The following is a 26,940-nucleotide window of genomic DNA, read 5'->3' as shown; positions in this document are numbered from 1 at the left end:
TGATTAGGCACATTTCTGTGGAGGACGTGGTGTGGTTGTCAAGACAGAGAGCGAGCGAGGCAGACACAGAGAGAAAAAGAGAGAGAGAGAGAGAGAGGGATAGAGGAAGAGCTTGGTAACCATCAACTTGGGCATCAAAGGCCTGTCTGCTTGTTCTGCCTGCAGCCCTCCTCTTCGGTTTGGAGGAAGGGAATATGACGGTAGGAGGGAGGAGGGGGTCTGCATCAAGAAGCTGACTGGAGAAACTTTACTTTTTCTTACTCACTTTGCTCTTCTCGCTCAAAATCTGTCCTGATGCTGTCTCCCTCATTAACAAAACCTTCTATCAGCCTGTAGACATGCATGCAAACAGATAAACAAACACACTCTGCACACACACACACACACACACACAGAGGGGGCGGCTAAAAGCGAATTACGGAGTTAATGAAGCAGAGGTCACCCTCTCTCACCCTAACAGCCGGGGGGGAATCAGTGATGCGACCTTGATCTGCACGACTCACACAGACCACTTTGGCCAATCACCGCAGGCATCACCTCCACTATTCTCCTCCCTTTATTCTCTTTGCTTTGACTCACACGCGCACACGCAAAGATAAAGCGCTTCCCCTTCTGAACCTGAAAGACGGATTAAAGGGTAAAAATTTCTTTCTCCATAATCTTCCGTGCTGAGCTCAGTCAAGTTGAGGATTGCGGCGTCGAAAGAGTACTTTACTGCAACTTCTCTGCAAAAAAAAGTCCCCCCCCCCCCCCCTTTTTTTTGACTCCTCAAAACCACTGCTGCGAGGGTCTGCCTGAAACCGCTCGCACATTTTTTGCATTCATATCGGAGGCAGTCGAAATCCAAACATCTGCTCGTGCCAAAACGCCACCAGCGGGCCACGGACAGCGGCCAACGGCATTGAGGTATTTGAAATGAGCTCTGGGAGCGGTGCGGAGCCAAAAGCGAGAAAAGAGAAAGCGGAAAAAGGAAGGAGCGACAGAATTGGAGGATGAAGACAGAGCCCAATTAATTCAGGGTACAGAGTCGAGGCAGCACGGAAATCAATCATGACAGCTCTTTATCATATCAGAGGCATTATTGGTTATTGTACTTCTCCCTTTGCCAAGAGATGTCTTTGAGAAGGCAGAGTGAAAAAGTGTTTGGCCAGAAATATAGCGACCCCCCCACTCCGATGGCTACTCAATTTAAATGCTAATATTAAGGTTAGCTTGGGTGTTATGCAAAATAATATGACAGACAGAGTAGTTAGCAGGTGACAAACTGCGGCAATGTCACACCGCAAGCTCGACCTGTCTCTGCACGCGTGTGAAATGTATGTTAGACGCAGAGGGGGGGGGGGGGGGGGGGGATTGATTGATAGCTGCAGAAAAAAGAGTGAAAGTCGATGTGATGCCGCGTCAGGTCGAGCTTCCTTTTTCACCTTCCCCCAGCTGCCAAATATCTCTTGCTTGACGTGAAGGAAATGGAGGATTTGCTTCGTAAACATGACCTTTCACCCCTGTTTATCCAATATTCCATCTGAATGACAGTCGGACGCCCCCCCCCCCCCCCCCCCCCCCCCTTTAAACTTTCGGCATGAACAGGACAGTTTCCATTAGGCCATCTCAGGCTGGAGGCCTGGTGGGTCACGGTAGATGGAGAGGGAAGAGATTGAGGTCTCCCATGTCTTACAGTGTGACAAACAGCTAAATAAAACATTCCTGATGGCTGTGAGACGACGAGCCATCTGCTGGGGCCAACTGGATCCTCATGCGCTTCCAAATTTATTTATCTTGGGAGGGGATGGGAAGTGGAAAGGCTTTGCCTTAGTCCTAAAAATTTCAGTCACGACCTTACTTAAAAAAAGCCGGTGCCATAGAGGAAGGCCGGGAAAAGGTGCGCCCCCCTGAAGCCCTGTATTATCGTCTGATCCCTATTGTAGCCCTGGAGGTTTGGGATTGATTCAGTTTCCTTAATCAGAAACTACTCTGGCCGTAGGGTGTGGTGATAACTTTGTGCGAGGGAGAAGGAGAGAAATGGAAGGAAGTGGGGGGAGAGAAGGAGGGAGATTAAGTTAACAGGACAAATGGGAGTCATATGTATCGTTGGGCTGTGTGGCCAAACAAAACCTGTGTTAGGGAACTTTGTTAAACAATCGTTCTCCGTCCTTTGGCAGTTCTCTAAATGTTCTCTGGTATTTCTTTGGCATCGGTCCCCACCCCTCCGATCCTTGTCCGCTGGCCAAACAACACAATCCTGAAACCCATGGAGCCGAATCTGACCTGCTGTTACCCCGCCTCTACCGGCTGCATTTCCAGGAAGCATACGCCGTCACCATTTATCTGTTGCATCAAGTCTCAGATTCAGAGTAACATGTGAACAACTAGTAGCTTCAACGCAGCAAAAAAGAAGAAAATGCTTGCCTCCCAGCTTCAAAACAGCTCACATGCGTGCAGAGCAGTTCAACATAAAGAGCAGCAGAAATGCGATGGGCTGCTGGGAGGCAGTGCAGAAGGCAGTCGTCAGATTAAGTGAGCAGATTTGGACCCAGGGTGGCGCTTGAAAGGTCGATTAGGACGGCTGAGGCCTGCAGGAACAAAGGCCCCCCCATTTAGCATCGTATCGGGAGGCGGTTTTTAATTCAAAGACGTGTCTTTTACGATCTCACTGCATCCAGTCAATCTGTCTTTCTGAGTCGAGACTTCCTAATTGTCGAAGCTAGACGTGCTGTAAATGCCTGATCTTATCTCCAATCCAATTACTGTAACTCAATCAGGAAGAGTCTACATAACCGCATACATGAAATCAATTCAAGCTCCGGGTTCAACTATAAACACACACGGCAACAGATCGTCTGTTGTTAGCCGCTTTTTCAGTAACTAGCTGGGTGGCTAACAGAGCCGAGGCACACATAAGCGTGAGTTGTCCAGCCACGAATAAGCTGAAATAGAGGAGCAAATTGTCATTCTATAAACACCCTAAACTCAAGTTATCTCAATGCTGTGAAGGGTTGTTTATGTCTTCTTGTCACCTGAGTAACATCTAATAAAGAAAAGAGCCCATATTTAAAAGCACTCACACCCTGTCAAACTCTGCCATTGGAGTGTTTTCATTTCCACTGTAAATTGCACTGGGACTTAAGTGGCGGGGAGCGTGTATGTGTGTATGTGATGGGTGCTTGGCGAGTAGAAAGCAGTCCCGTAGTGAAGCACCCTCTACCAGCCTCTCTCCTCTCCCACTGAGAGGGCAAGATGCTCCGATGTGTTTGTCAGGGGACATGTACTTAAATGAGATCAGAGAGTCAAATAGTCCAACAGCGTATTTCAGCGCCTCACTGTGGGGCGATAATTCACCGAGGGCTCTGGTAAGCAGATATATTCCTCTTTGGGTGTGAGTGTGTCAGTGTGTGTGTGTGTGTGTGTTTGTGAAAGGGAGACATGGCACCTTTTAAATGTGTTTTTTAGAGCTGGTCTCTAAAAGGGAGTCACCGCACAGTGACAGAGGAGAAGCGAAAAGACTCAGATCTGTTGGGTGCCGAGTATATCTCATTATCAGTCGACACTGTGTACAGTACATTTCTTTATAGAAGCCGGGCCGGGCCGTGATCTGTCTGCACACAACTTGGCAGGCCGAGACACTACGTCTCTGCCGGAATGGAAATCAAGCCATTCAAGTGCCGAGACACTGAGGGCCCACTTTTGTCCTCTGTTTTATGCCACTTTAATGTACAGCTGAGGGAGAGAAAAGCCAAGGACGGAGAAGAAGAGAACTTTGTGAGAGGAGGAAGCCGGGTCTAGTTGTCCATGGGAGGCGGTGGCTGTGTTTCTATGCACATTTGTATTTGCGATGCAATCTCCTTCTTTTCTTTTTTTTCAATGTCGCTCTTGTTTTGAAAGCTAGAATAATGTCACTGTTAGTTTTTTAGTTTTTTTTTATTCAAGTCAAGCCAAGCCTGGGATAAAGAGTTTTACTGCCCAACTGCATCGCTGACATTTTTAAATTCAGAAAGACGTAACGAAAACACAAGTAGTGCAGAGGCAAGATGTGAGCAAAGGAAAAGACGGCAGGGACCGACAGCCACGCCTGTAAACCACCAAAACTACTGCAGAGTTCAACTGCACCTGATATGAATATAATTCAGTCTCACTCTGCAGCTTTTTAACACTAAAGCCCCGAGGTCTTAACTTAGGAAATGTCAAGAATACGACACCACTCACTTCACAGGAGATTTTTGTGGACTGATACACTCAGATGGATGACGGATGGCACGCCCATGCCCTCACCCTTGTCACATATCATTACTTAAACCCCCTCGGCAGCAATTACCTCTAAGGGGAACAAAAGCTGGTGCCAGGCAACTATTACTGACATGGCAGCTAAATGAACAACACAGCCTGCTTTACCATCAGGCCAATTTGCAGAGCTGCCGCAAGAAGACATGGGATAATGAAGGGAAATGTTGAGATCCGCAGACACAGACGACGGTCACGTAGGCAGGAGCTGAACATCTGAAGTGACAGCAAAGTGGCGTTTTAGAACACATTGTGGGGTCAATGTGGTAAAGATGCACGAATGTGGAAAAGAGAAGGGGCAGGATGGGGAGAAAAAAAAGGAGAGAACAAATATAAAGTGTACAGTCTGTGATTAAAAACAGTTGAGAGCACACACACACACACACACACACACACACAGAGTGAAGTCGGAGCATGGCTGTAAGCAGGCTAGACCACCTGAAAGAGCCGTTGTGACAGCAATGGATGCAGTCTCATAATGAGAAGGGACAGGGCAAATGGGAGGGCAAAGCTAAAATGTCAGGGCACAGGCGATAGACAGGGCCGCCGTGGCAAATTGTGTAGTCCGCGAAGGGATGAAGGGTCACAATATGTCTGCAAACTCTGCAGGTTGTGTGCTGGAGTCAGCAGCGGCCGAGCAGTCACTCCCCACGCAGCGGACACGGCATAATCTGCCAAAACCGCAGGACGCTGTTTAGAAAACACTAACAGGAGGAGGAGACAGACAGACAGCGAGACAGCGAGACATCTTTTGGCATTTCGTGATCCTAATTCGCCGGCACTGTGGCACGACGGGGAGGACAGGACGTGAATTTGAGGTAATCACTATGAAAGATTAAAATAGTAATTAAGATAGCAAAATGTAAAAAAAAAAAAAAAGAAATGTAGATTGAGACAAAGTGTTTCCTTTAAAACAATTATACACCGCCTGCCTTTCGAAAATGAGGCCCCCGGACTGACAGTGAGAACAAATGAGGCGGTGGGGAAGCAGTCGGGGTTCGTTTGGGGACGGTGCGGATGTTAATCATTTCCACCACTGGTTTACAAGAACCCAGCATGCTTCATCTGCCAACGCTCCCTTACCATTTATTTACCCGTGCTCATCAACATTCCCCCTCTGCTGCATAAAAACTCCCTCACCCACACACACACACACACACACACACACAGGAAACACGTGCACCACAACGTGGGAACACACGTACACACAGGTATGTGTCACGGTGCAATCACATTCTGTAGGTGGAAATTCGACAGACCGCGCCCGCCGGGGGGTCTCTTATAAATGCACAGCATGGAGGAAAAATGCCCATAAATGACAGAAAATACACTGAGCGTGTATCAAAGAGTGAGCAGACATAAAGTAAATGCGGTGGCTTATGATAAAGCCGATTTCTCATCCCTCCACCACAAAAAACTTGAAAGATACAAAAAAATGACTCCCCTCCCTCGGCCGATAGGATTCCCAGCCTTTGTTGATGTGAGAAAAGCAAACAGCCTGAAACTACCTGGGAGATTTCTCTCTCCGGAGTTCCTCTCATGAGGGGGAAGAGGAAAGAAGACGTCCACCTCATTCCTGTTTGTCACCCTGGAGAGTCCGTTTTAGTCTTTTTGGTTAATTAACTAAGCGGTGTCTCTCGGCCTCGCGTGTGCGCCGCTTTTTGCCAAACTCCATCAAGCCACCCAAGTGTCTCAAGCACTCTAACTTCAGGGAGACCGCCCCTGGTCTCAGGATAATTACAAAATCAACGGGGGGGGGGGGGGGGAGAGAACATGCACACGCCGAAACAATTACAAACATGCAAAGGGGGAACATTGCTTTCCCCTTAGCTTGTGTTTTCTCCATCCTCACGCCCACTCGTTTTGCTGTCTTCTCAATTCTTCAGCGGCTTATTCCAATTAAATGGAGGTTTAAAAGCCTATCTCCTTGTCTGCCTCGATCTTCTTTCTCCTCCCTTCTGCTGTAATCGTGTAGCCTCTCCTCTCAGAAGCCCCACTATATCCTGGGCTTGGCCATGGAGAGTAGCAACAACCTTCCTCCAAACTCCAGCAATCTTTCTCATTTACTCTAGCTTATTCTCCTTCTCCACCTCATGCTGTTCTCTACGCTGCTCCAAATTCTTCAATTTGCTCGGCTGGGCCTTGGCAAGATGCAAACGCAGTCTTCCTTAAAAAAAAAAAAAGGGGGAAAAAAAGTCGATTGGCCCACTTCAAGCTCTCACTCCAGGGTCATTTATTCCTTTCCTTTCCTGGCATGTACCAAGTTGCATTCTTCCAGAGGCACTTATGCAGCAATGGAAATCATTTTGGAAGCGACCCAGGCTCACCATCTTTTTGTGCCCCGGCCGACGCCCACAGAGGCGAGAGAGGGGACGAGGAAAGGAGAGCAGGGGAGAGGCTTGCTGTAGTCCGGCCTTTGGACAAACTCCAGGTCAGCTGGACAGTGGGGTAGAAAACGCTACAGAAACACAAACCCATATGCACACAAACAGAGACAAACAGTGTGCCTTGTTCCTTCTGAAAGCACCACTCTGCTCAGCTGGATACAAAGGTCCCTGTGGAGAGGCACATAGCTGCTCTTGGCCGAGCCGGTTTCCTTCCAGCTGAACTCACACACAGTGGTAAGTGAAGGCCATTACCCCTCATCCACTGTCACTGACCTGAAACTTACACTGGGATACTGATGCCTTCACCTGCTCCACTGACTTTATTGATACAATCTAGATAATTGTTTCTGATAGCACGGGGCTACATCCAGGTCAATGGCGGGAAAGACAGAGGGCAGTGATACTACGACATAAGAGGAAGGACTCCGGCCAGTGTGCAGGACTGGGGCTGGTTCTTACCCTGCTTTCACACCAAACACCCAAGTGTAACATTGCGTAAAGCAAGGCAATTTCAATTTCCAACCTGATTTTTAAGCAGGATTTGTGGTCAGAGTTCTGTTAAATCAAACCATCCCGAGCACGAATCCAATGGTATCACAGCATTGACAGGAGGTGGACAGGAAGACAACGCTAACCTCACTGTAGAGAAGACCGGAGGAGAAGTTAACAGTGCATCTGTCTACTGCTGGAGTTACTTTATGTGACTTTACTCTTCGATCCTATCAGGACACAGCCAAATAATCCCAAGAGAGTTTGGGGATACCTTATGAGAAATTCATATCGTGATTATTTACGTTTCAGCGTAGTCTGTAGCATGTAACATGAATAATACTTTACCTAACGCTCATCGCATAAAGTGAAAATTTGTCATGAGCTTAATGAAAACAAATAGTATTGCAAATCAAATGCAAGTTGATTTGAACGTCCCACTGAGCATTTACTTAATGTTGCATGACATCAGCGGCTGAGATTCAGGGCATTTACTCTCCACGTATGTGCGTCTACAGCGACTAAAGGAAGCGAAGCCTTGCGGTGGTCGAGCCTTATCTGATAATATCTATGTCTCATAAAACATAAAGACTTTATTATTGCCCAGTTAAAGTGCCAGTCTGCATTTCACAAGCTGACACACACCATTACATTAGATGGGGATCCCGGGCCATTTGCTTCCTTCTCCTGGAATGACAGATCTTTGAAGTCTAATACTCTGGGTAGCATCTCTAGTTTCAGGAAACTTATTCTGGGCATGATTATGCTATTGCTACTAGCATCATGTTTGACTGCACTCAGCTCATTTCCTTGTTTTTCCTTAAAAATTAAGTGAGTTTTGGAGGGTTTCTTGTTCATAAATTGTAAACCTGACTGTGAACTTGAATGTGTCCCTGCACTATAAATAAAGATTGACTTGCATAAATCAAGCAGATGGGATCTTTGTTCTATACTGAGCCTGCAGTACACATAATGGTGGGTGATTTATATTAAGGAGCATACTGTTTAGAAGTCCAGTCAGTCCCAGAACTATTTCCATTTTTCTATTCTGAGGGGAGCTAAGGAAATCACACTTGTCTGAAATAACAGGGTATTTATGTTGTGCTCCAGTTGTAATGAAACTAATAACGGATGTAGTCGGGACAGCGTGATGGCTCTGGGGTTTTGTGTTTTCCTATCGTCTGAGGTCCGTCTGCATTTTAAACAGTCTCTGCACAACATCTAATTATCACAAAAAGGGCTCATGCATTAAGTGTCATTACTTTTTTCACCCATTCAGGGACACCACTTAGTGCACTGAGAGGACCAAGGCAGCTTTTTTTTCTACTTTCTACACATTGTCTTGTTTTCATTCCGTAGTCAAAGCTACTTTGTGCATCGTTGTGTGTTCTCTCTCGAACAATAAACACGAGCGGAGACATTATATACTACGAAAACAACTACCGCTTTACCAAATTTGGATCTGCTTGTTAGCAAAATATATTTCCTTCCGTGGAAACCTTTTCCAGTTACATAACGTCCTTCACTTTCAACAGCAAGCCAAGGAAGGTTAATTAATTGTGTGATCAAAACATGAAGTTAAAGCTAACTTCGGGCAAAATCTGTCTTTCATAAGCACAGGAACACACCGTACAGCCTCATGTACTAAACCACCATGTAAATCCATTTCCGACAGAGAATGAGATGTCAAAGGTCTGTTCGCAGCCGTCAGAAGGATCTAAGACACAAATGACTCAACACGAGTGGGCATTCGGATTTTTCACACTTGTGTGCCAGTGAACACTTTGGCCGGTTGGCTCACGACTGTGGCCCACTCTCTCCAAGTGCATAATCAGTCACATTAATGAGAATGGTAATGTGATGCAGAAGAATTAGTCCAGGTCCTCCGGGTTGACTCTCAGGAGGCCTTGGAAGAGAAACTATAGCTGCCTTGGCTGCAGACTTGCTGAGCTTTAAAAAAATAAGCAACCCCACTCTGAGCTCTCCTGAGCGCGGCTACTGCTTCGCCTGACAACAATAACAAAATGTCCTGACGTATACACAGACTAAATAACAATATTTCGCCCCTGAAACCGCTTTGACAAAAGCAACATTGCTCTCCTGATAATCGTGCTGATGGAAGCTGTCATGATGGAGCTGAAAAAGAGCTCTCGTCCACACCTAGAAACAACACACACACACATAGAGTATGTTTCAATGAGGCAGTAGTTGTGTTTATGAAGGAAAACTCTATTCCTATACCTCGTCTCCCCGGTGTGTCTCTGTCCCCTGACGCTCAGATGAAGGAGAACTAGTTCACCAAAACACAGCGATGGCTCGGGGAGAGTGTTCTGCTTTAAGATGTATCACTTCATCCACTTACAAAGACACTCCTAAGCCTCGAGTCTAACTAAATATCAGCTCCTCGGTGAAAACATCAACGGTTGTTAGCTGAGCTGCTTTTGCGCCCGCCCATGTGTATGCAAGTGCTTGTGCTGAAGCTTTGTGTGCACGGTTTTGTTTCTTTATTCAGTTTGATTGATGCCTCTCTGTCTCTCTCTCTGTCTCTCTCTCTGTCTCTCTCTCTGTCTCTCTCTCTCTCTCTCTCTCTCTCTCTCTCTCTCTCGCTCTGCTCTTCATTAGTTCGTGCATGGATCCTGACACCTAAATGGATCCTGACACCTAAAACCTGCCAGAGGCTCAGCTTTACCCCTCTACCCAGCCCAGGGTGGCCCGTGGCGAGCATCACCTCTTAGCTTCTGTTTTTAGGTTGGCCTGCTGCCTGGTGTAGCCAGTGGTGCTAAAGTGCATTAATGAGCCACTGAGCCAGGCTGTGTGTGTGTGTGTGTGTGTGTGTGTGTGTGTGTGTGTGTGTGTGTAGGTGTGTGTGTGTGTGTGTGATGACTGATGAGTCCTCAGGCTGCCACTCCACACACCCCCTCCTCCTGCATCCACTATCCAGGAATCTATTCAATTCAATCAGGTGAGTATCCCAGCAAGAGTCCTTGACTGCTAGCAGAGAGCCCCCCCCCCCCAACACACACACACACCCCACCCCCACTCCCCCCCACACACACACGTTCCACTCATTCCCCTATCTGTTCTGTTTCACACTTCTACATTTGTAATCCTGGCTCATTTGTAATTTTGCTTCTGCGCGTTAGCCTCAAGAGAGAGAAACTAATTTCAGGAGTGAAAAGGGATTATCTGATGCAAACGAAATCTCCCCACCTCCAGACAAAGATATTGATGTAGACTTTTCACGGGAACAAAGAGAGTCTCAAAGCCTGCTTCAGCCTGGATGGCAACTCTCAAGGAAGAAGCAAACCGACTAACACACTGGCAATTACTCCTTATCAGCGCCAGGGACCCGACGTGACAAAGGCGAGGAAATGCTGATCTCATGGCCCGTAAACACAAGGAGAAGCATAATCAGCTTCCGTCTTTGCATTTTGTGAATTTCTGCGAAAGTGATAAATACATAAATAAGATGGAAAGGTGGCTGTGGGGAGATTAGCGGGGCGGCCATTAGGTGTCTATATGTGCAGAGCATGCTAGCTGTTCTAACCGAGGAGTGTGATTATATTAATGAAGGCAGCTTTCGTCTTTTCTTCTGTGGACTGACTGGCAGACAAATAATCCCTGTCACATTTTTACTGGCCTCATTGAATTAATGCCAGACCAGGCAGAAGACACTGTCTGTTATGTTGACCCACCTACCTTCACACACAGGCAGGGGCACACACACTCTGACACACAAATCCCTGCCCTCTTGACGACTAAAGAAACCGAGGAAATCAGGATGAGACACACACAGAAGACGAAGAGATGAAGATGTTTCTGAGCCAGCTGGTAAAATCCTGCAAGACTGCAAATTAACCATCTGATTAAGATTTGAAAAGCGGCAAAGGAAATGAACATAATGCATCCAATTAAGAGAAGAGACAGCAATAAATACTGAGCTTCCAGCAGTTGCTACCTCTGTCTTGAAAATAGCTCCAGAGAGCGACGATTTTTACTGTCGCGCATTCGCCACATTAGCGTCATCTCTCCTGTTCAGCTATGATCGGCGTCGCCGCATTTGTTGACTTCCCCTTTAATGTCAGAGGCTGGTAAAACTGAGATGAGAGGCCGTAAGAAAGGTGGACGAACACAAAGACAGAGTAATTGGTGCAGATGTCTTTAGAGCCGTATCTTATGAAAAGGGGCAGAAATCTGAACTAAGGAGCAAACAGTGGTGCCACTGAGCTTTCCCTTCCATTATGGTGTGAGCCTGGAGCTGTCCTCCTATTACGGCCTAAGCCCTGCCGAGCTTCAAAGCTACTTTGTTGTGGCCGTTAATGGTGCTGATGACAGCAGAGAGGATCTCTATGCCAGGTGAAGCGGCCCGAGCCCAAAAAAACGGAGAGAAAGAGAGTGATAATAAATGAATTAATGAACACTGTCCACCGGAGGAGTGTCAAAAATAAATAAATAAAAGAATTCAAGAATAACTGCCATCTTTAACATTTGGCAGGAGTAGTGCACACCAGTATTTCTGTAACTGTGAACTCAGCTCGCCCCCTCAGGATAGTACAATTAAAAACACGCTCACTAAGAGTCGTCAATAATTAAAAAATTTTGCAGAAAAAAATAATAAATGCTCCATCACGAGTTAGCAGCATGCTGGGAAGGCAGGAGGCCAATCTGAAAGCTTGTTGATTGGCTGCATATTTCTGTGATGATTTGGGTTATTTTGGCCAGGGCCTCTGTTTACTTGATACTACAGCAACAAGATGCTATTCGTCTCCAACGTGCACAAGAAAAGGAAAACCCTTTGTGACAGCACCCTATAAAGCTCCACGGTACATGACATATCTCAGGCCTGCAAGAGCGGGCTCTCAGGCATTTTCTGTCTTGTTTATTACTTGAGTTTAGACTCGGGGATCGAGTTTCTCTGTACATGCCGCTGCTGCAGAGAGCCGGCGGAGAGAGTGGCTGGTTTTGAAATGAAACAGACAGAACAAGCGAGGCTATTTATACGGAGCAAGCGGATAATTGTTGAAAAGGTTAGAGCAGGCACAGCAGGTAACAAGTGAGCTGCGCGTTGATGTGCGCAAACCCGGTGTCGAGGCGGAACGTGATGTAGCCAGGTAAGGACAGGGTCAAATGGAGTGGCCACAAGAGTCACGTCGGTGAGAGACATGTAACTGATGAGGTGTCAGAATCAGTGCGCCGCGAGTCCAGAGACAAGCTAACTAGAAGCAACTCTTGAACATTTTTGCATGATTAAAAGGCCAATACGCTGGCATTTTAAGCCCATAAAACTTAGCTACAAGAGCAGGCAGTACACAGCGACAGCAAAGACCACATAATGACAGCAACAAAGCATTGTTTCCGTTCAGCTGCGGACAAACCGTACAGTAACATCCTATGATTGGGACAAAACAACTAAATGCTCACATGTCAAAGAGGAGGATTAGAGAAATGCTTGAAGTGGAGTCACATCAAACACACACAAGCACAAACTGGAAAGGGGAAACTTTTAAAAATAGTTTTTTCTGTTTATTTAGACTGTAAATACGCACACAAATTCCTACATCGGCAGAGACATACTCACATACTCAGACAAAGACGAACGATGCACCATCAGTGTTGGGAAGAACACAGCAAATACAAGTAGAATTAGTGGAACATTTGTGGTTGCCTGAACAGACATGTTTGAAATAATGTCAGTTCAATGGATATATTCACAGAATAAACACACATTCCAACAGTAACAGGGTATTTTGATTCATTACGTCCTCATTCACTCACTCACTCATTCGCCCGTTTCCTCTCTGAACGTCTTCACTCAAAACATTCAATCCCCCCCCGAGTTTCCTCTTCCCCTAATGTCCCCTCTACCCGCCTCGCTCAGCGAGCAGAGAAACCCAGCGAGTGAAGCTCAGAGACCAAAAGGACCATGTTTCATCTGATAGCAGAGGCTGATTAATGCTTGACAGACTGCCAAACCATGGGATGTGCTACATGAGTCAAGTACAAACACTCCTCCGTCGTACAGATACGCGTTTGCACATGTATCCATCATCGCCATGTGGGAGGTGTGTGTGTGTGTTATCTGTGTGTGCCAGCGTCTGTGTGTGTCACGCCGGCCCGAGCAAGGAAACAAAATCCTCGCAAAGTGCCCAATCTCGGTGGCGCCGTGGGACGCTGGAGGTGGCCAAGCTGAGGGCTCCGGGGCTGGATGATGAGGTGGGAGGACGTGGGACGACATGGTCTTGATTCTCGTGTTTAGAGCAAATCAAGCCGTTAAAGAATGGAAGCGTGAATGCACACTAAAGGATCGACTGACGAGATATCACATCGACACAAAACAAACCACCCTTTCCTGTCTTTTGGCTTCTCCTTCCCACAGAAACGAACGTGTGAGCGAACAAGCCAATGAAAGCAAAGGGTGAAGGCCGGCCTGAGCTCTGAATGTCACAGTCAGTCATTGCAGCCTCCCTCTTAGTGATGCAGACAGAGAGCCATTCTGATTGCCCCACCAGTCAAGCCAAGGGGTGAAAAACATTTACATGCAAATACGAATGACCCACTAGCTACTGTGAGCACGCTAGCTATGGTATTCTGAATGCACAGCAACCGACAGAAAAAAAAAAAAAAAACCCGGCACAGAAGACTTGCCAATCAACAGCTCTATTGTAACAACACGCAGGCTTTAGAAGTAGCTGTTATGTGTGTAGGATATCAATTATTTTTGCTTTTGTGGCTTATTGGTTTGTGGCTGCTATTGTTAACGCTCCTTGTATCAAGTGAAAATTAATGCTAATGAATTCAGGCCGGGACATAATGTAGTACAGCAATAACAGATTTGCTGTGAAGGAGCTTAAATCCTTTCTATCAGTTCCACATAACTCCTCAGTATGCAGACCGTCTACCATTCTCATAGAGTCCACTCATCTCTGTTAGCAGGGCTAATATCAGCCATCCACTTTCAATTTGAACATAACAAACGTGCCTCTCCGTCATAGTGAAGTGGTTAGTACCACGGGACAGATTGCTGGTAGATTGGCTGGGTCTCTGGGGGGCCCTGGCTCCGGTCCTGACTGTCACACACGGCTGGGATACTTGGACCGGGAACCTGCCTGCTGTCACCAGACCTGTTGCCTCCAGATGGGTCCTGGGTCTGGTTCCGTGATTCCCGCCCTCGGAGAACACACTCTGTCCTCCTCCTCCTCCTCCTCCTCCACTCCTTATTTCATCTCGTCTTCTTCTCATCCCAGCATCAAACTTCACCTTCCCTTCATCCCCTCGCCACTCACACAAAGCCAAACTCATCATCCTTTTGTTCTTTAACCTTGACATTCAGCTTTAAGCTCCATGCAACACTTTCATCCCATCTCTCACTCATTGGCTCGACTTCCTTGGCTAAAATCCCCTCTGTGTGTGAGTGTGTGTGTGTGTGTGTGTGTGTGTGTGTGTGTGTGTGTGTGTGTGTGTGTGTGTGTGTGTGTGTGTGTGTGTGTGGGTGGGGGGGGGGGCGCTTAGGAGATGAGCAGACGCACTGCACAGCAAGACCCCTTTGATTCGGCGCAGCAGAGACTCACAGCGAGGCTGTACATTAATTGGTGCTTCTGAGCCGTTAATTTAGGCGAGTACATTCAAGGACCCACTTTGCTTCCACTTTCCAACGGTAACAGAGGCTGAGCGAGCATCCCCTCAAGACTCCTCCACTATTTTCCACCTCTCTTCCCTTCTTTCTGCTTGATGCCTCTTTGCTCTCCCCCCCACACACACACCATTACCTTACAGTTCAGCTTCACCCATCAACCGTCAACATGTCGCTGCCCCTTCTTGCCGCAGCCCTTTCCCCGTTCTCTCTCTTCCCTTCGCCATCGCAGAGTGAAGCGGGACAGCAGGCCGCGGTCTCGTCTCCGTCCCACCACTTCGCCAACTGCCCCGCAAACCGGTGCCAGCAAGCCAGTTTTCTTTTTGTTGTTTTTTTTTCAGCATGACCGACTCGCCCAGGTCACTGAACGCATTAAGCTGTTAATTACCTTGAAGCACAAAACGAGTGGTTGCTTGGCAGAAAAATGAGCAGACTTTTTTTTAAAAGAGTATAGTCACAAACTTAAACCAGAACGCCAATGAAACAAGCAGAGACCACAGCAAAAATAGCAAAAGCTGCAGCTGAAGTAGTAAACAACTCTGTCAACAACAGACAAAGCCAATGAGAACATTCTCATCTTATTTTTGCAGCTTCTCTGTGACCATAAAACTACAAGAAAGAGCCATTTGGGCTGGAAGTTCCCCTAAGAAATGAATCAGCTATAAAACAGAGGCAGGATAATACCGGTCTGGCCCAGAGGGCATGGTTTCTTCAGATTCACGCTGCGCTGATGTGGGAAATGATTCAGGATTGTGTGTGACCAGCATCCTCCACGCAATGTCTCCCACCATACAGCAGTTAAACTGAGTCTTAATAGTTATCTGCTTAGTGATTGCAGCAATCTGGCATGGGAAAGAAAACCGTGGAGGTGCGCAGAGTGGGTCTGAGAATGCTATAACAGAAATAAGTGTTGCTATTTTTATCAAAAAAAGAATTTAACTGCGGTATGGCTCCTGGCGCTGAATATGCTACTCCAGGCTTTGGGCTTGTGGTGGCTTGTTACTTAGATGTGAGTGTGTTTATCTGTCTGGGAATATGGAAGTGTGTACCTTAATGTGCCGGTGTGTATTCATGTATTCTGGGTGGTATATGGGACCGTCCTGTCCACTCCCTTCCTGACCATGGGCCCTCATTAGTCTCGTCTCTTGTTAACAAGCTGAGGCTCTGCTAACACCGAGACCTCATAAGAGTGTGAGCGGCAGAGACACGATGGTGTGTGTGTGTGTGTGTGTGTGTGTGTGTGTGTGTGTGTGTGTGAGAAAGAAAGAGATAGGGGGGGGGGGGGGCTAGCAAACAGGCCGTGAAAAAAATTCTGTTCACACACACTGTTTATCCGTGTCCAGGAAGTAAAAGTTGTTGTCCGTCTCCGTCATGTCTGCCCGTCTTTTCATCCCTGTCTCCCACAGTATCGCTCATGGTCCGCTGCCAGTTTGAGTTTATACTCATGGAAATGTCTCTTTTTCACTGCTGCAGAGAATGGAAGGATCCCCGGTGTCTACCTTATTCAGATATAGGAGAGACACACACGCAAGAACACACTCCCCCTGTGGAGGTACAATAAGCCTACATGGAATGCCAGTTTTTACCAACGGGAAGCATCTTTATTCAACAGCCACTTGGCCTTTGGTGATAGCAGCTGCATTCTTTGTTCCTGTCATACTGTGCCACCTCAGGCTTACACAACGTGATATCCCTCCAACTTTTCCAAGACATTCTGTCACAGTTAAAGGGCATAGACAAGAAAATATTGAAATCATAGACTTTACAAACTCTGAGGAGAGACTAGCCCGTGGCTGCCAATGAGAGCAACCATGAGAAAGAGAATTTTTGAAAGAAAAATGAAAGAGTGCTTATTATTGACTATATCAGGCTTCCTTCTTTGAACTCTCTCATCTATTCTGGCTGCCTTGGCATTGCACTGGATGTACGAAGCAGGCGGAGAGATGAGAGTGAAAGGAAGACAGGACTGAGAAAAACAAGTGATTAAAAGATAAAAGCGAGAGAGCCAGATGATGGTGGGGCAGCGGTGTGTAATTAAATGGCGGAGGTGGTCCCGTTGGGCCATAGCCCTTATTGCATTGTAATAGGGGGCTGGATGATCCTTGACCCTTTGTGAGGCAGTGGTAACACCTTGACGAACCCCCCTGGCAGGGCCTTGAGAATGATGTATGTGTGTGTGAGTGTGTGTGTGTGTGTGTGTGTGTGTGTGTGTGTGTGTGTGTGTGTGTGTGTGTGTGTGTGTGTGTGTGTGTGTGTGTGCATAATGGCTCGCAGGGTCACGGGCAAACATGTTTATCCTGCTGCTATGGCAACCCCAGCACTAGCCTTGGGCAAAAAACAACAATAAAAGGCGTATATGTGCAGAGAGAGGATTGAAAAAGACGAGGTGTATGATTTAATGTAAGTCTTCAATGCAAACATTTCAAAGAGCTGTCCTGCTCTCTCCCTCTCCACCGATCTCCCCCAATGTAGCTGGCCCGGCCCTCAATCATCAGGCCCTCCTTTTCACCTTCTCTTTCTCCCGGCTCCACATGCTAAGTGGGAACATTGTTACGGTCAATTTGTCCCATTCAGGGTCCCAGTGGGCAGTGTCCCTGCTCTGACAGCCTGCAGACAGAGACCACACTGCCTGAGAGGCCTTGACATCAAGGTCCAGAGGAGACGGGGGGGGGGGGGGGGGGGGGGGGAATGCAAAGGAAACTAGCGGGTGGGAATGCTAGGAAAGAATGACAGAGGAAAAGAAAAGGAGGCTGGGGTGCCAGGTTTAACACTCAGACTCGGCAGCTCAATAGTATTTCCTACCAGTCTGTCAGTCTCAGACTAGACTGATGCAGATGGCGACAGCTCTGCTCCCACATAGAACACTTCTAAGGAAACACAGGTGCTCATGCACATGTGTTTGGTGCAATATTGAAATGTAATTAGAATCAAATGTTTACCCTGATGACTCATTTGTGCCTCGGAGAAACTTCAGCCAACAGGATGTTAAAGGGTCTGTTCACGAAATCATAGTTTATCACATACCTTTAGAGGTATTCATTGAAAAAACTAACTACCAACAAAATAGTCCTGATGAAACCTGCTGAGGTCTCACGAGAGACAGATTAAGTATGCTCAAGATAGAACAGTATGGGTCAATCTCCAAAAACACTGGATCCTACGTTTCACCATTATGCAATTCAACTCTCTTTCATTAAACACCAGCTGACCCTCTTAAATGCCTACTTCTTTCAAACGCCACTGCTTCAGTTTGTAACGCAGGCTTTCTGTTAAATCAGAGATAACCCAGATGACATCATCGGGGTTGTTCTTTCAAACTTTAGACAGCTCCCTCCAGAGGCACAGAAGACGTTGTGCAACTGTTTTCACAGGCTGAGGAGTACTCCTCAGGAAGGATTAAATGTGAGAAATTGGTGGAGTGCCCCTTTAACTGTCGGTACAAGATAGCAAAGGGGCCACAAATTACATAATAAAGTGGGTTGAGGAAGTTATTTTCTGATAACAGAGTGAGTAAGTGACATTCCCACTCTCCCCCTTGGCTTTAGTGTTGAATTCAGGTTTCTACAAATGTTCTGCTATGAGAACAAAAGCCCCAATTTGTCGAGGTATGTGTGGTCTTGTCTGGAAAAAAAAAACAAGCTGTGTCTGACTAATGCATGATTTTTATTTCCACGTTGGAGCTGCCCCGGACCCACAGGTGACGCAGCAGCCACCAGCGGGGTGCAGCGGGGGGAGGTGGGAAAGAGGGATTCAGTCATTGTGTAAAAGCGCACCTGTTGTTTCACAACATAGGGCGCGACACTTGCAGAGCGGCTGTTGGCGTCAGAAACGGGGCATAAACAGGGCGTCCATTCAAGCGAGGCCGGACAGTGTTGAATCACACTTGTATGGGGGCACAGACAGACGGACTGACACTCACACACACACACACACACACACACACAAAGTCCATACGAGACAGGATGGCAAACAGACACAATGTGCCTGTGTTTCTCTTTGATAGACATAGGCAAACTCTCACTCTGTCTTCCCTCGTTTCTTAATGACCTGCACACACACACTTAAACACACGCACACACACAAACTATTCTTCAAACTAATTGGCGATTCAGACTCCGCAGTAAGGACAGCGGGGATCTGTCAAAGGCATGTGTGTACGGTGGGATGTTGCAGATCTCCCCGAATTAACTAACTTTATGATAAATCACTGGGCACTGCTATAGCCAAGGATTAGCCAAGCTCCAGCGAGCAGTTTGTTAAGCTGCGAGGAGAAGCACTGGGGACGGAGGAAAACATCGCCAAAAACTGACATCAGCACTGGGACCTTGGAGCGGTACGAACCCCCTGCCTGGTTTCCTGGGCACACATTTAGCCTTGTTATCTGAGTTCTCCATTGACATAAAACCCGGCTCCTATATTAAGCTTTTACTTGCAATTATTGCTTCTTTTTTTTTTTTTTTTCCCCTGTTGGGGTTTCACCACTAATCACATTTAGTGTTCAGGACATCAGCTCTAACATCGGGTACACCGCTCCTTCGATTGCTTTCCTTATGTTTGCCTTGCATGTCTGTGCAATCTTGCCCCCCCCTCACTGAGTCATTTCTTTTGGCAGGAGTAAGGCTTCCTACAGTCTGGTTATTTATATTATAACTGAGAAAACATCTATCCCTTCCCCTCTGCCTGCAAGGAGAAATTCTTTTGAGCAAGCTTACTATTAAATCCTTCAGCTACAGTAACTATAACGACACTATTAGAGGGTTAAATCTTGACTAAGTGTGCTAATATTTCTGTAGTGGTTACAGACTGTGACTTAAGGTGAAATTAATAGTGCAGCAGCTCCAAGGTCTGCCTATTGTTAATTTTGTTTCTCGCCGGGTCTTATTCACAACCTTACACTCGGTGAGAAGAATACGTACACCATTTATTTCTGGGGGGTTTTTTCGCTTTCAAAACGTGCTAAAAGGACTTGAAGCACCAGCGAAACTATTCTATTCTCGACTCCGCACAAAGTGTTTTGCCCCTGAACAAAGGAAAAAACTAGATCCGGTGCAAGAAGAAGATCAGAGATCGTATCAGACAGGTATTTCCTCTGTTGTCTATTAATTAATTCCCTATGATAACACTTCTCCGGTAATTACTGGTGGCATGATGGGCCTACAAGAGGATGTCAGCACATGAGAGAAGAGGGCACCGCTGTTCTTCTGTCGTGCCGAAGAAGCTGCAACACTCAGATGATTAGTGTATGATCATCTTTCCCTTCATGTTTCATCTTAACTTGTTCCCCTCCACCACCTACTTTCTGTCCCTTGTTTGCACTATTGTTTCCGTGAAAAAAAAAAAAAAAGAGGCTGGTGCAGTACATCACCCTCGGTGGTAGCATCTGAGCAGCAGGGTGGAAGGATCTATGTGTAACCTGTGGCAGCACCCCTGAGCTCTGGCTGTCAGAGTGGGTGACAGCCCAGAGGAAGGGGAATTAAAGAGGATCTTGTCCTCCAAGGCTGATTGACACAGTCAGAGCGACAGAAAGGTTAGTGGAGGGGCTGGTATTCCCCTTGGCTGTCTCTACCTTTGCACTGGACAAGAGCAGCGTCTCACTTTCTTTAGATGTGTCTTTCACTGTCCTCCTGCTCTCCTCTTCTCTCTCCCACACACACACAGACACACACACACACACATTCGGGCTCATTATAGGAATGCTCTGACCCACAGGGACTTCACTTACTTCTCTGTCTCTCTTTCCAGTCCACAAACCTCGCCGATGGACAAAAGGCAGCTGAAAGGAAATTTGAATTTGAAACAGGGGCCACAACAAAAACACGCAGCTCCAAAATGGAGAAACTTTAGAAGACTCGGAGGCAGCTATTGAGAGTCAGCGGTCCGCGCAGGAAAAGCAACAACGAAAAAAATGTGATTCTGACATTATCCAGCCAACTAGCTCAATGTACTGTAAAGATAGCAGCTACTGCAGAGGGAGAGGGGAGGGAGGGACGGCAGAGCCTGAAGGCAGGAGCACTGGACACCAGGGGCCCAGTGGGTAGGAGTGTAGAACGTACACAACGGCTAGCAGGTATCATGCAATCACACAACACACGATGCAAACTACAGTGAGAAAGACATAAAGAGAGGGGCATATGTTTTACCAATCATGGTGAAGATATGCAGTCTCTGCTTCTACAGTTCTGCAACTCACTGGATTAGAAAATTAGATTTTCTAATTACCCTTTAAAAAAATTGTGATGTGAAAAAAGGCTAAATTCCTCCTGACACAACAAGGAAAGTCCCACATCTTTCAAATGAAACAGCTCCTTGTGCAAAAACCCGGTTTGATTAAAGCGGGTGAGTGACACTGATGGCAGTACTATAGCTGTCACCAGAATGTACAGTAGCAAATGATCTTGGCCAATACACTATACATAAACTGTCAGCCATTTTTTTTTTTACGATCTGAGCCTTGTCAATATCCAATCAATGGATGGATGGTGAAGCGCCTCTTGCTCCGGACAGCTGAGGGCTGCTTGTTTGTGCGTGGCTGCGAGCTACGCAGTATGAAATTGAAGAATTATACAATGAAACCTATACAGTAAAGCCAAGATGCGAGTGATTACAGATGAGCTCGCTATTGTGCGTTTCAACCAGATCGCACAACTTCAACCCTTCATGTCATCAGAGACAATTGTCAGATAGTCAGATACAATTGATCCCAAGCTTTAAGGCGCGACGGAGCCTATAGAGCCCCCAGAGCGCGCCACCACCACCCACCCACCCACCTCAGACCTCCACACCGGACAAGCTCGGGTAACTTACCTCTGATAATCGGGGAGGGAGGGGGGTCGGTGCCACCGAGCAAACAGCAGTACGAGTCGGTTGTGAGTCCCGTTGGATTCCCCCAAAAAAATCCGAGAGTGATCAGAGGGGAGAGGAGGCTCGTTAGTGCGCTACCAGATCCTGTGTAGGGCTTTGTAAACTACTCCTCCCTGTCGCACCTGTCTCTGGAAAAAACTGATCCCGTACGCCGGCCTGACATCCCTAGGACAACTGTCTCAGGGGTTGTGTGTCCGTGCCCCCCCCTGCTAGTTTCAACACACACACACACACACACAAACACACGCACACACAAACGCGCGGCACCACCTGTCCCCGGTGCAAAACAGCCCACAAAGAGCTTCTATGTCGCGCAAAGACACATGGCATTCCCCGTTAGTCTCTGCAGCAATACTCCCTCGCGGACAGCCGTCCGAGATCCCCCCAAGTAATCTGGAAACGCCGGACGCAGTGAATGATGAAAAGGAGAACGCAGTAACAGCCCGTCCAGCACACCACCGGCACCTAACCAGCTGCAACGTTTGGAAATTACATCTGCTGCCGCCGCCGCCGCTGCTGCTCGCCCAGTCGTGTTATCAATCTTCCGTCCCCACAATAGTTGGTCTATCTCGCCGCTGCGCACGACTGCTGCTCTGTCATTGCTGCGTCTTTTCCACCTCAGGTCTCACCGAAAGAAAATACTGTCCCTCTGTCCGCAAATGTGCCCCACTTCCACAGCTCAGAGTCAGGCTCGGGATCCAGCACAGGGCAAGGTCCCATTCATCGGGTTTATTAAAAATAGTTCCTGTTCCTCGGGCTGCGCTCCGGAGCTTTTGGGGAGGCGGGAGGACCACGGCGTTTGTCTTCTAGCGGTTGTGTGAGCTACAGCATCTCCAGCGCTGCTCCCTGCTCTCATCCACAAGAGACTCCTGGAGCCCGTTTGTGCCAAAACCTGAAGCAGAGTTATGCAGCGACTGGAATGGAATTGATTATTGGCTAATTGGGCAAATGTCGTGCCGACACAATCCAGTCATTGCGGCACAAAATCCCCTGTTGTCCGTCAACCAAATTTCACGGTGTCAAGATTTATGGAGAAGTGAAATTCGACACAGACACGAGGTGCGAGGCGCACAGGGGCTGACAAGGAGACACTGTTCGTCGGTCAGCTTTATTCTAAGGAATGTTTCTACCAAAAGAACAAACAGATACTTTAGACAAGATCTGAAATCGTGCTGACGTTAAAGTAAATCACGAGGATGAGTCAAAGCAGTTTCCCGGTGCAGGTGATTTTTTGGGGGGGTTTTTTGCTTTCATTTCTGGAAAATCAGGTTGTTACGCAATGTGGACAGGATGTGGATCCATAGCCGAGGAGATATTGTGGTCGAACACAAGCAACGGTCATACGAGAAATACTAGTTTCAAAACATGTTATTTATGTGTGTTCCTTTTTGTTTCATATGCTCAATTAACATATCGGTTCGTCAACTGTGAAGCAGCGTCACAGTGGACAATAACAAATATTTATTGGAAAATTGAAACATCACTCAGTCAGCAGGGGGAGAAATGTGCCCATTTGCATCCACTTTCATCATTTGATTCAGCATACACGGGCCTATTTTATGGCACACACTTAAGGAACAATTCGTTTTTCACTACAATTTATAACTCAATGAACTTAAAAAAAAGACTGCCTTTGAGTTTAATATCTTTTCTATGTCTTCTCATTGAGCCGAAATTAACACAACAGAGGAATAATTTAGTCCCATTAAAATTAAATCTCAATAAGCCTCCAGCCAAACGTAATTGTTGCTTTATCATACTTTAGGGTTAGTGTTTGAGCAATACGTCCTCATATTAACCCAAATAGGACTCTAAATGGCCTGTAGAGGACTCGATGTCAAAAATGACCACGCTGAAAAGCATTTACAGCACCGTCAACGGATAACGCTGGTGCTGTGGTAAATGAGTTAAGACTTACTGGACCTTGCCATTAAATTACTAAGAGCCAAGGCCATTTTCAAGCTTTGATTTATGAATAATAATCTGCTGAAATAATGACTAATAGGTTTGAGGGCTCATGTGAGCAGCTCCCTCTCTTTACCATCTTAATAAAGCTACTGGCAGCAATCTGAAAGCCTTTTTGATACAATCTGCTAATCAGCGGTGCCAAATCAGATGACTCAATTTCTGATTTGGGAGAAATGTGCAAACACAGTCCCCTTCTATCGCTCAGTATCAATTTAGCCGAAGGTTATTTTATTCAAGATTGAATCTAAAAATATATTATTGGATAAAGTATTGATACTTTGTGTACGTTTTATAAGTAAAGGTTTTAAAAGAAGCACTTTCTTTAATGTCAGTTTTGGTGTGTATTTTAAAAAGAAATGCCAGAAAGCTATCGAAGGCTTGTTCTTGGCATATTGTGGCTATTGTTATACAAGTTCCTGTGTGGAGCTTATGATATGGCCTACTGTTGTCTGACATTGATATTATTGTAGGACATGTTTTGGTTTGCTTGTTATTTGCGGTTTTGTTTTTCGTCTTATCTTCATTTACACAGCAAAAATGTGCCTGCACCGGCACCGTAGTACTTATTAACATTATTCATCCTGCTAACGTTATCATCCCTGGCTGCCTGTGACTTTGCGGCATTCGTAATTAAAAATAAAGTTTCTTTTGTCCAGAGGAGACCCGCTCAAAGTCTTTGAACAGGCCGAATCAGGTTACAATAGAGGAACGTATTCACTAACAGCGGAATAATTATGAGTTGTCCCTACACACATATTCTCACATCCAAAAAAGCATGCCTGTGTGTAAAAATAATCAAGGTGTTCAGTCTTTTAATAACATGCAACAACTAAGAACGAGATTGTTTGAGTGCCTGGTCCACGAATAGCAAATAAATACACCGTGGGAAATGTGTTCATTCTTTTTAGAGGGATTTAGAGAAAAAGATTTAGAGAAAAAGATCAGTTTGCTCTGTGTGTGTGTGTGTGTGTGTGTGTGTGTGTGTGTGTGTGTGTGTGTGTGTGTGTGTGTGTGTGTGTGTGTGTGTGTGTGAGAGCTGACACTTTTTATTGCTTTGTCCCTGCTGCTTCACTGCACTTTCACTCCTCCCCCTAAAAGTGGCTGCACTTTGGCCACAAGTGAAAGTTATGCAATAAAAGGTAAACTGAGTCAACAGTCCTGCTACTCTGCTGCTGTACATTTAAAGGAGCATTGTGTAGGATTTAGTGGCATCTAGTGGTGAGGTTGCAGATTGCAACCGACTGAATACCCCCCCCCCCCCCCCCCCCCCCCCCCCCCCGCTAAACCCTCCTTTTTCCAAAAGTGCCAGAGAACTATGGTGGCCTTCAGGTAACGAACAACGTGATGGTCCTTCTCTAGAGCCAGGGTTTGGTTTGTACCTTCTGGGCTACTGTAGAAACATGTTGGTGCAACATGGCGGACAAGGACCCGCTTCCTATGTGTATGGGCTCATTCTATGTTAACATGAAAACTATTTAGTTAGTTTCAGGTGATTGTACAGTAATGAAAAGTTAACAATATTATATTCCATTTCAGCCAATAAAATACTACACACCAGTCCTTTTGAGGACAAATATGTTAAGATAAATAATTACTAGTTACTTAGCAGATTCGTATTTTGCATACATATGGTAAGCTAATACAATAGAATGTTTTTATGATAACTGCCCCAACCTGCTACATCATTAATCCAATGCAAACATGTTTATGCATAAACTCTAAGCCCACTGTAGCCTACACTACCTGCCTAGCATCAAACGGCACACAGACACAGTTGGGGACTAGCTGGTTATCATAGCTTAGCATTTAGCTTTAGCAGCTAGATAGCCACTTACTTTAGGAAGTTGGTGGAGGCCAAAAACAGAGCTAAAAGTATAATGAATATTAGTCTTACATTCGACAGGTGGCCATAAACACGGCTCCAAATGAAAGTTAACTTGCTCTTTTTCTGCCTGATGGGTACATTTTTACAATTGTATTGTTGCCTTTCCTTAATATTTCACAGGAAGATGCAGGAAGGGAGGCAGAACGGCCACAGTGACTCAGTGCACAAACTGAAGCTACTGCTGACAGCACTCTATTCAACAGCTCCATAAAAGTTTTTTTTTTAATCCGCAGATAAGCTTTATTATTCTGTTTCCAGCTAATTTGCATAGAAATGATTCAGGACACAGGAACTTTGAGCCATGTTCGACAAAAGAACTTGAACCATGCCATCTCCTGTCAAAGTGTGTGTGCTGACAATAAATAAACATTTGTTTTTGTTCATCCGTTTCCTTTCATCCCACTCGCTGTGTAGTAGACCTGAGCCAGATCAAAAGGAGAAGAGCTGCCACGAGAGAGCAAGACAGAAAAAAAAAAAAAAAGACTACCTTCAATGGAGAATGCACTTTTTAATATTTCATGGGGAAAAGGGCCAGCACAGTCGTAATACCCCCTGCGGCACCATGAGACAGCAGGAGGGAAGGATCGCGTGTGCCTGTGTATTAGTAGCATTAGGAGGGAGATATACAGTATGCTGATGCCAAAGTTAGATGAACTCTTCACAGCGAGGGCTTTTGTCTGCTAGCCTCCAACTCAGCAGAAAAATGACTGCGAAATAAAGATGCCTCAGTCTCCAGTATGACCATTTTTCCCTCCCACCAGAGTAATCACATGGTTCGCCAAGCTGCGAACAAAGACACACAGACTGCATGCCGGGTTCATGTGATCAGACGCAGTGACTTCACAAGCCCGGCAGTCGCTCTGACGACTCAATTTAGCCAATGGAGCTCAGTCATTTAATAATCTCTGGCTTTAAGACTCCGACCAATTCATTAGCATCAATAAAACATGAAACATATTTGAACCGTAGAACAAATCAATTTGAAATGACTCGTAATAGAAGTAACAACATTATCATCGCAGGCAGCTACATAAGTCTCCATCAACCAGCGGTGGAAGTACTCCGATCTTTAACTTAAGTAAAAGTATCAATACCACAGTGTAAAAATACTCAGTTACAGGTAAATGTCCTGTATTCAAAATGCACAAGTATTAACATCAAACTGATGTTATAATATAGGTCTGAATGACCTATATTATATTACTGGATTATAAGTATAGATGCCTTTAGGTGTTAAGTAATGTTGCAGCTGGTGAAGGCGGGGCTAATTTGAATTACTTTATTTACTGCTGGGTAGCTTAACCTATAAAAACTATAACATCATTATACAGCAATTTTAAATTTTGTATTAATAATTCCATCAGTGAAGTAACTAGTAACTACAGTTTTAAAATAAATGTAGAAAGTAGTGTACAAAGTACAATATTTTCCTCCAAAATGTAGTG

General features: G+C 46.0%; 1 protein-coding gene across 1 annotated transcript in view; it reads right to left on the bottom strand.

The window, feature by feature from the left end:
* Nucleotides 1-22,458, bottom strand: part of sema6bb (sema domain, transmembrane domain (TM), and cytoplasmic domain, (semaphorin) 6Bb) — a 122,254-nt gene extending 99,796 nt beyond the window's left edge. The window contains exon 1 of the mRNA XM_068725956.1: nt 21,586-22,458. The gene's annotated coding sequence lies outside the window, so the exon portion shown is untranslated. The remainder of the gene's footprint in view (nt 1-21,585) is intronic.
* Between the last annotated feature and the right edge of the window lie 4,482 nt (nt 22,459-26,940).

The sequence above is a fragment of the Cebidichthys violaceus genome, unplaced genomic scaffold, assembly GCF_023349555.1.
Source record: "Cebidichthys violaceus isolate CVI_PGR_0920_01 unplaced genomic scaffold, fCebVio1.0.p SCAF_37, whole genome shotgun sequence".
NCBI classification, from domain to species: Eukaryota; Metazoa; Chordata; class Actinopteri; order Perciformes; family Stichaeidae; genus Cebidichthys; species Cebidichthys violaceus.
Note: the sequence above shows the minus strand (reverse complement) of the source record. Positions and strands in the feature narration are given on the sequence as shown.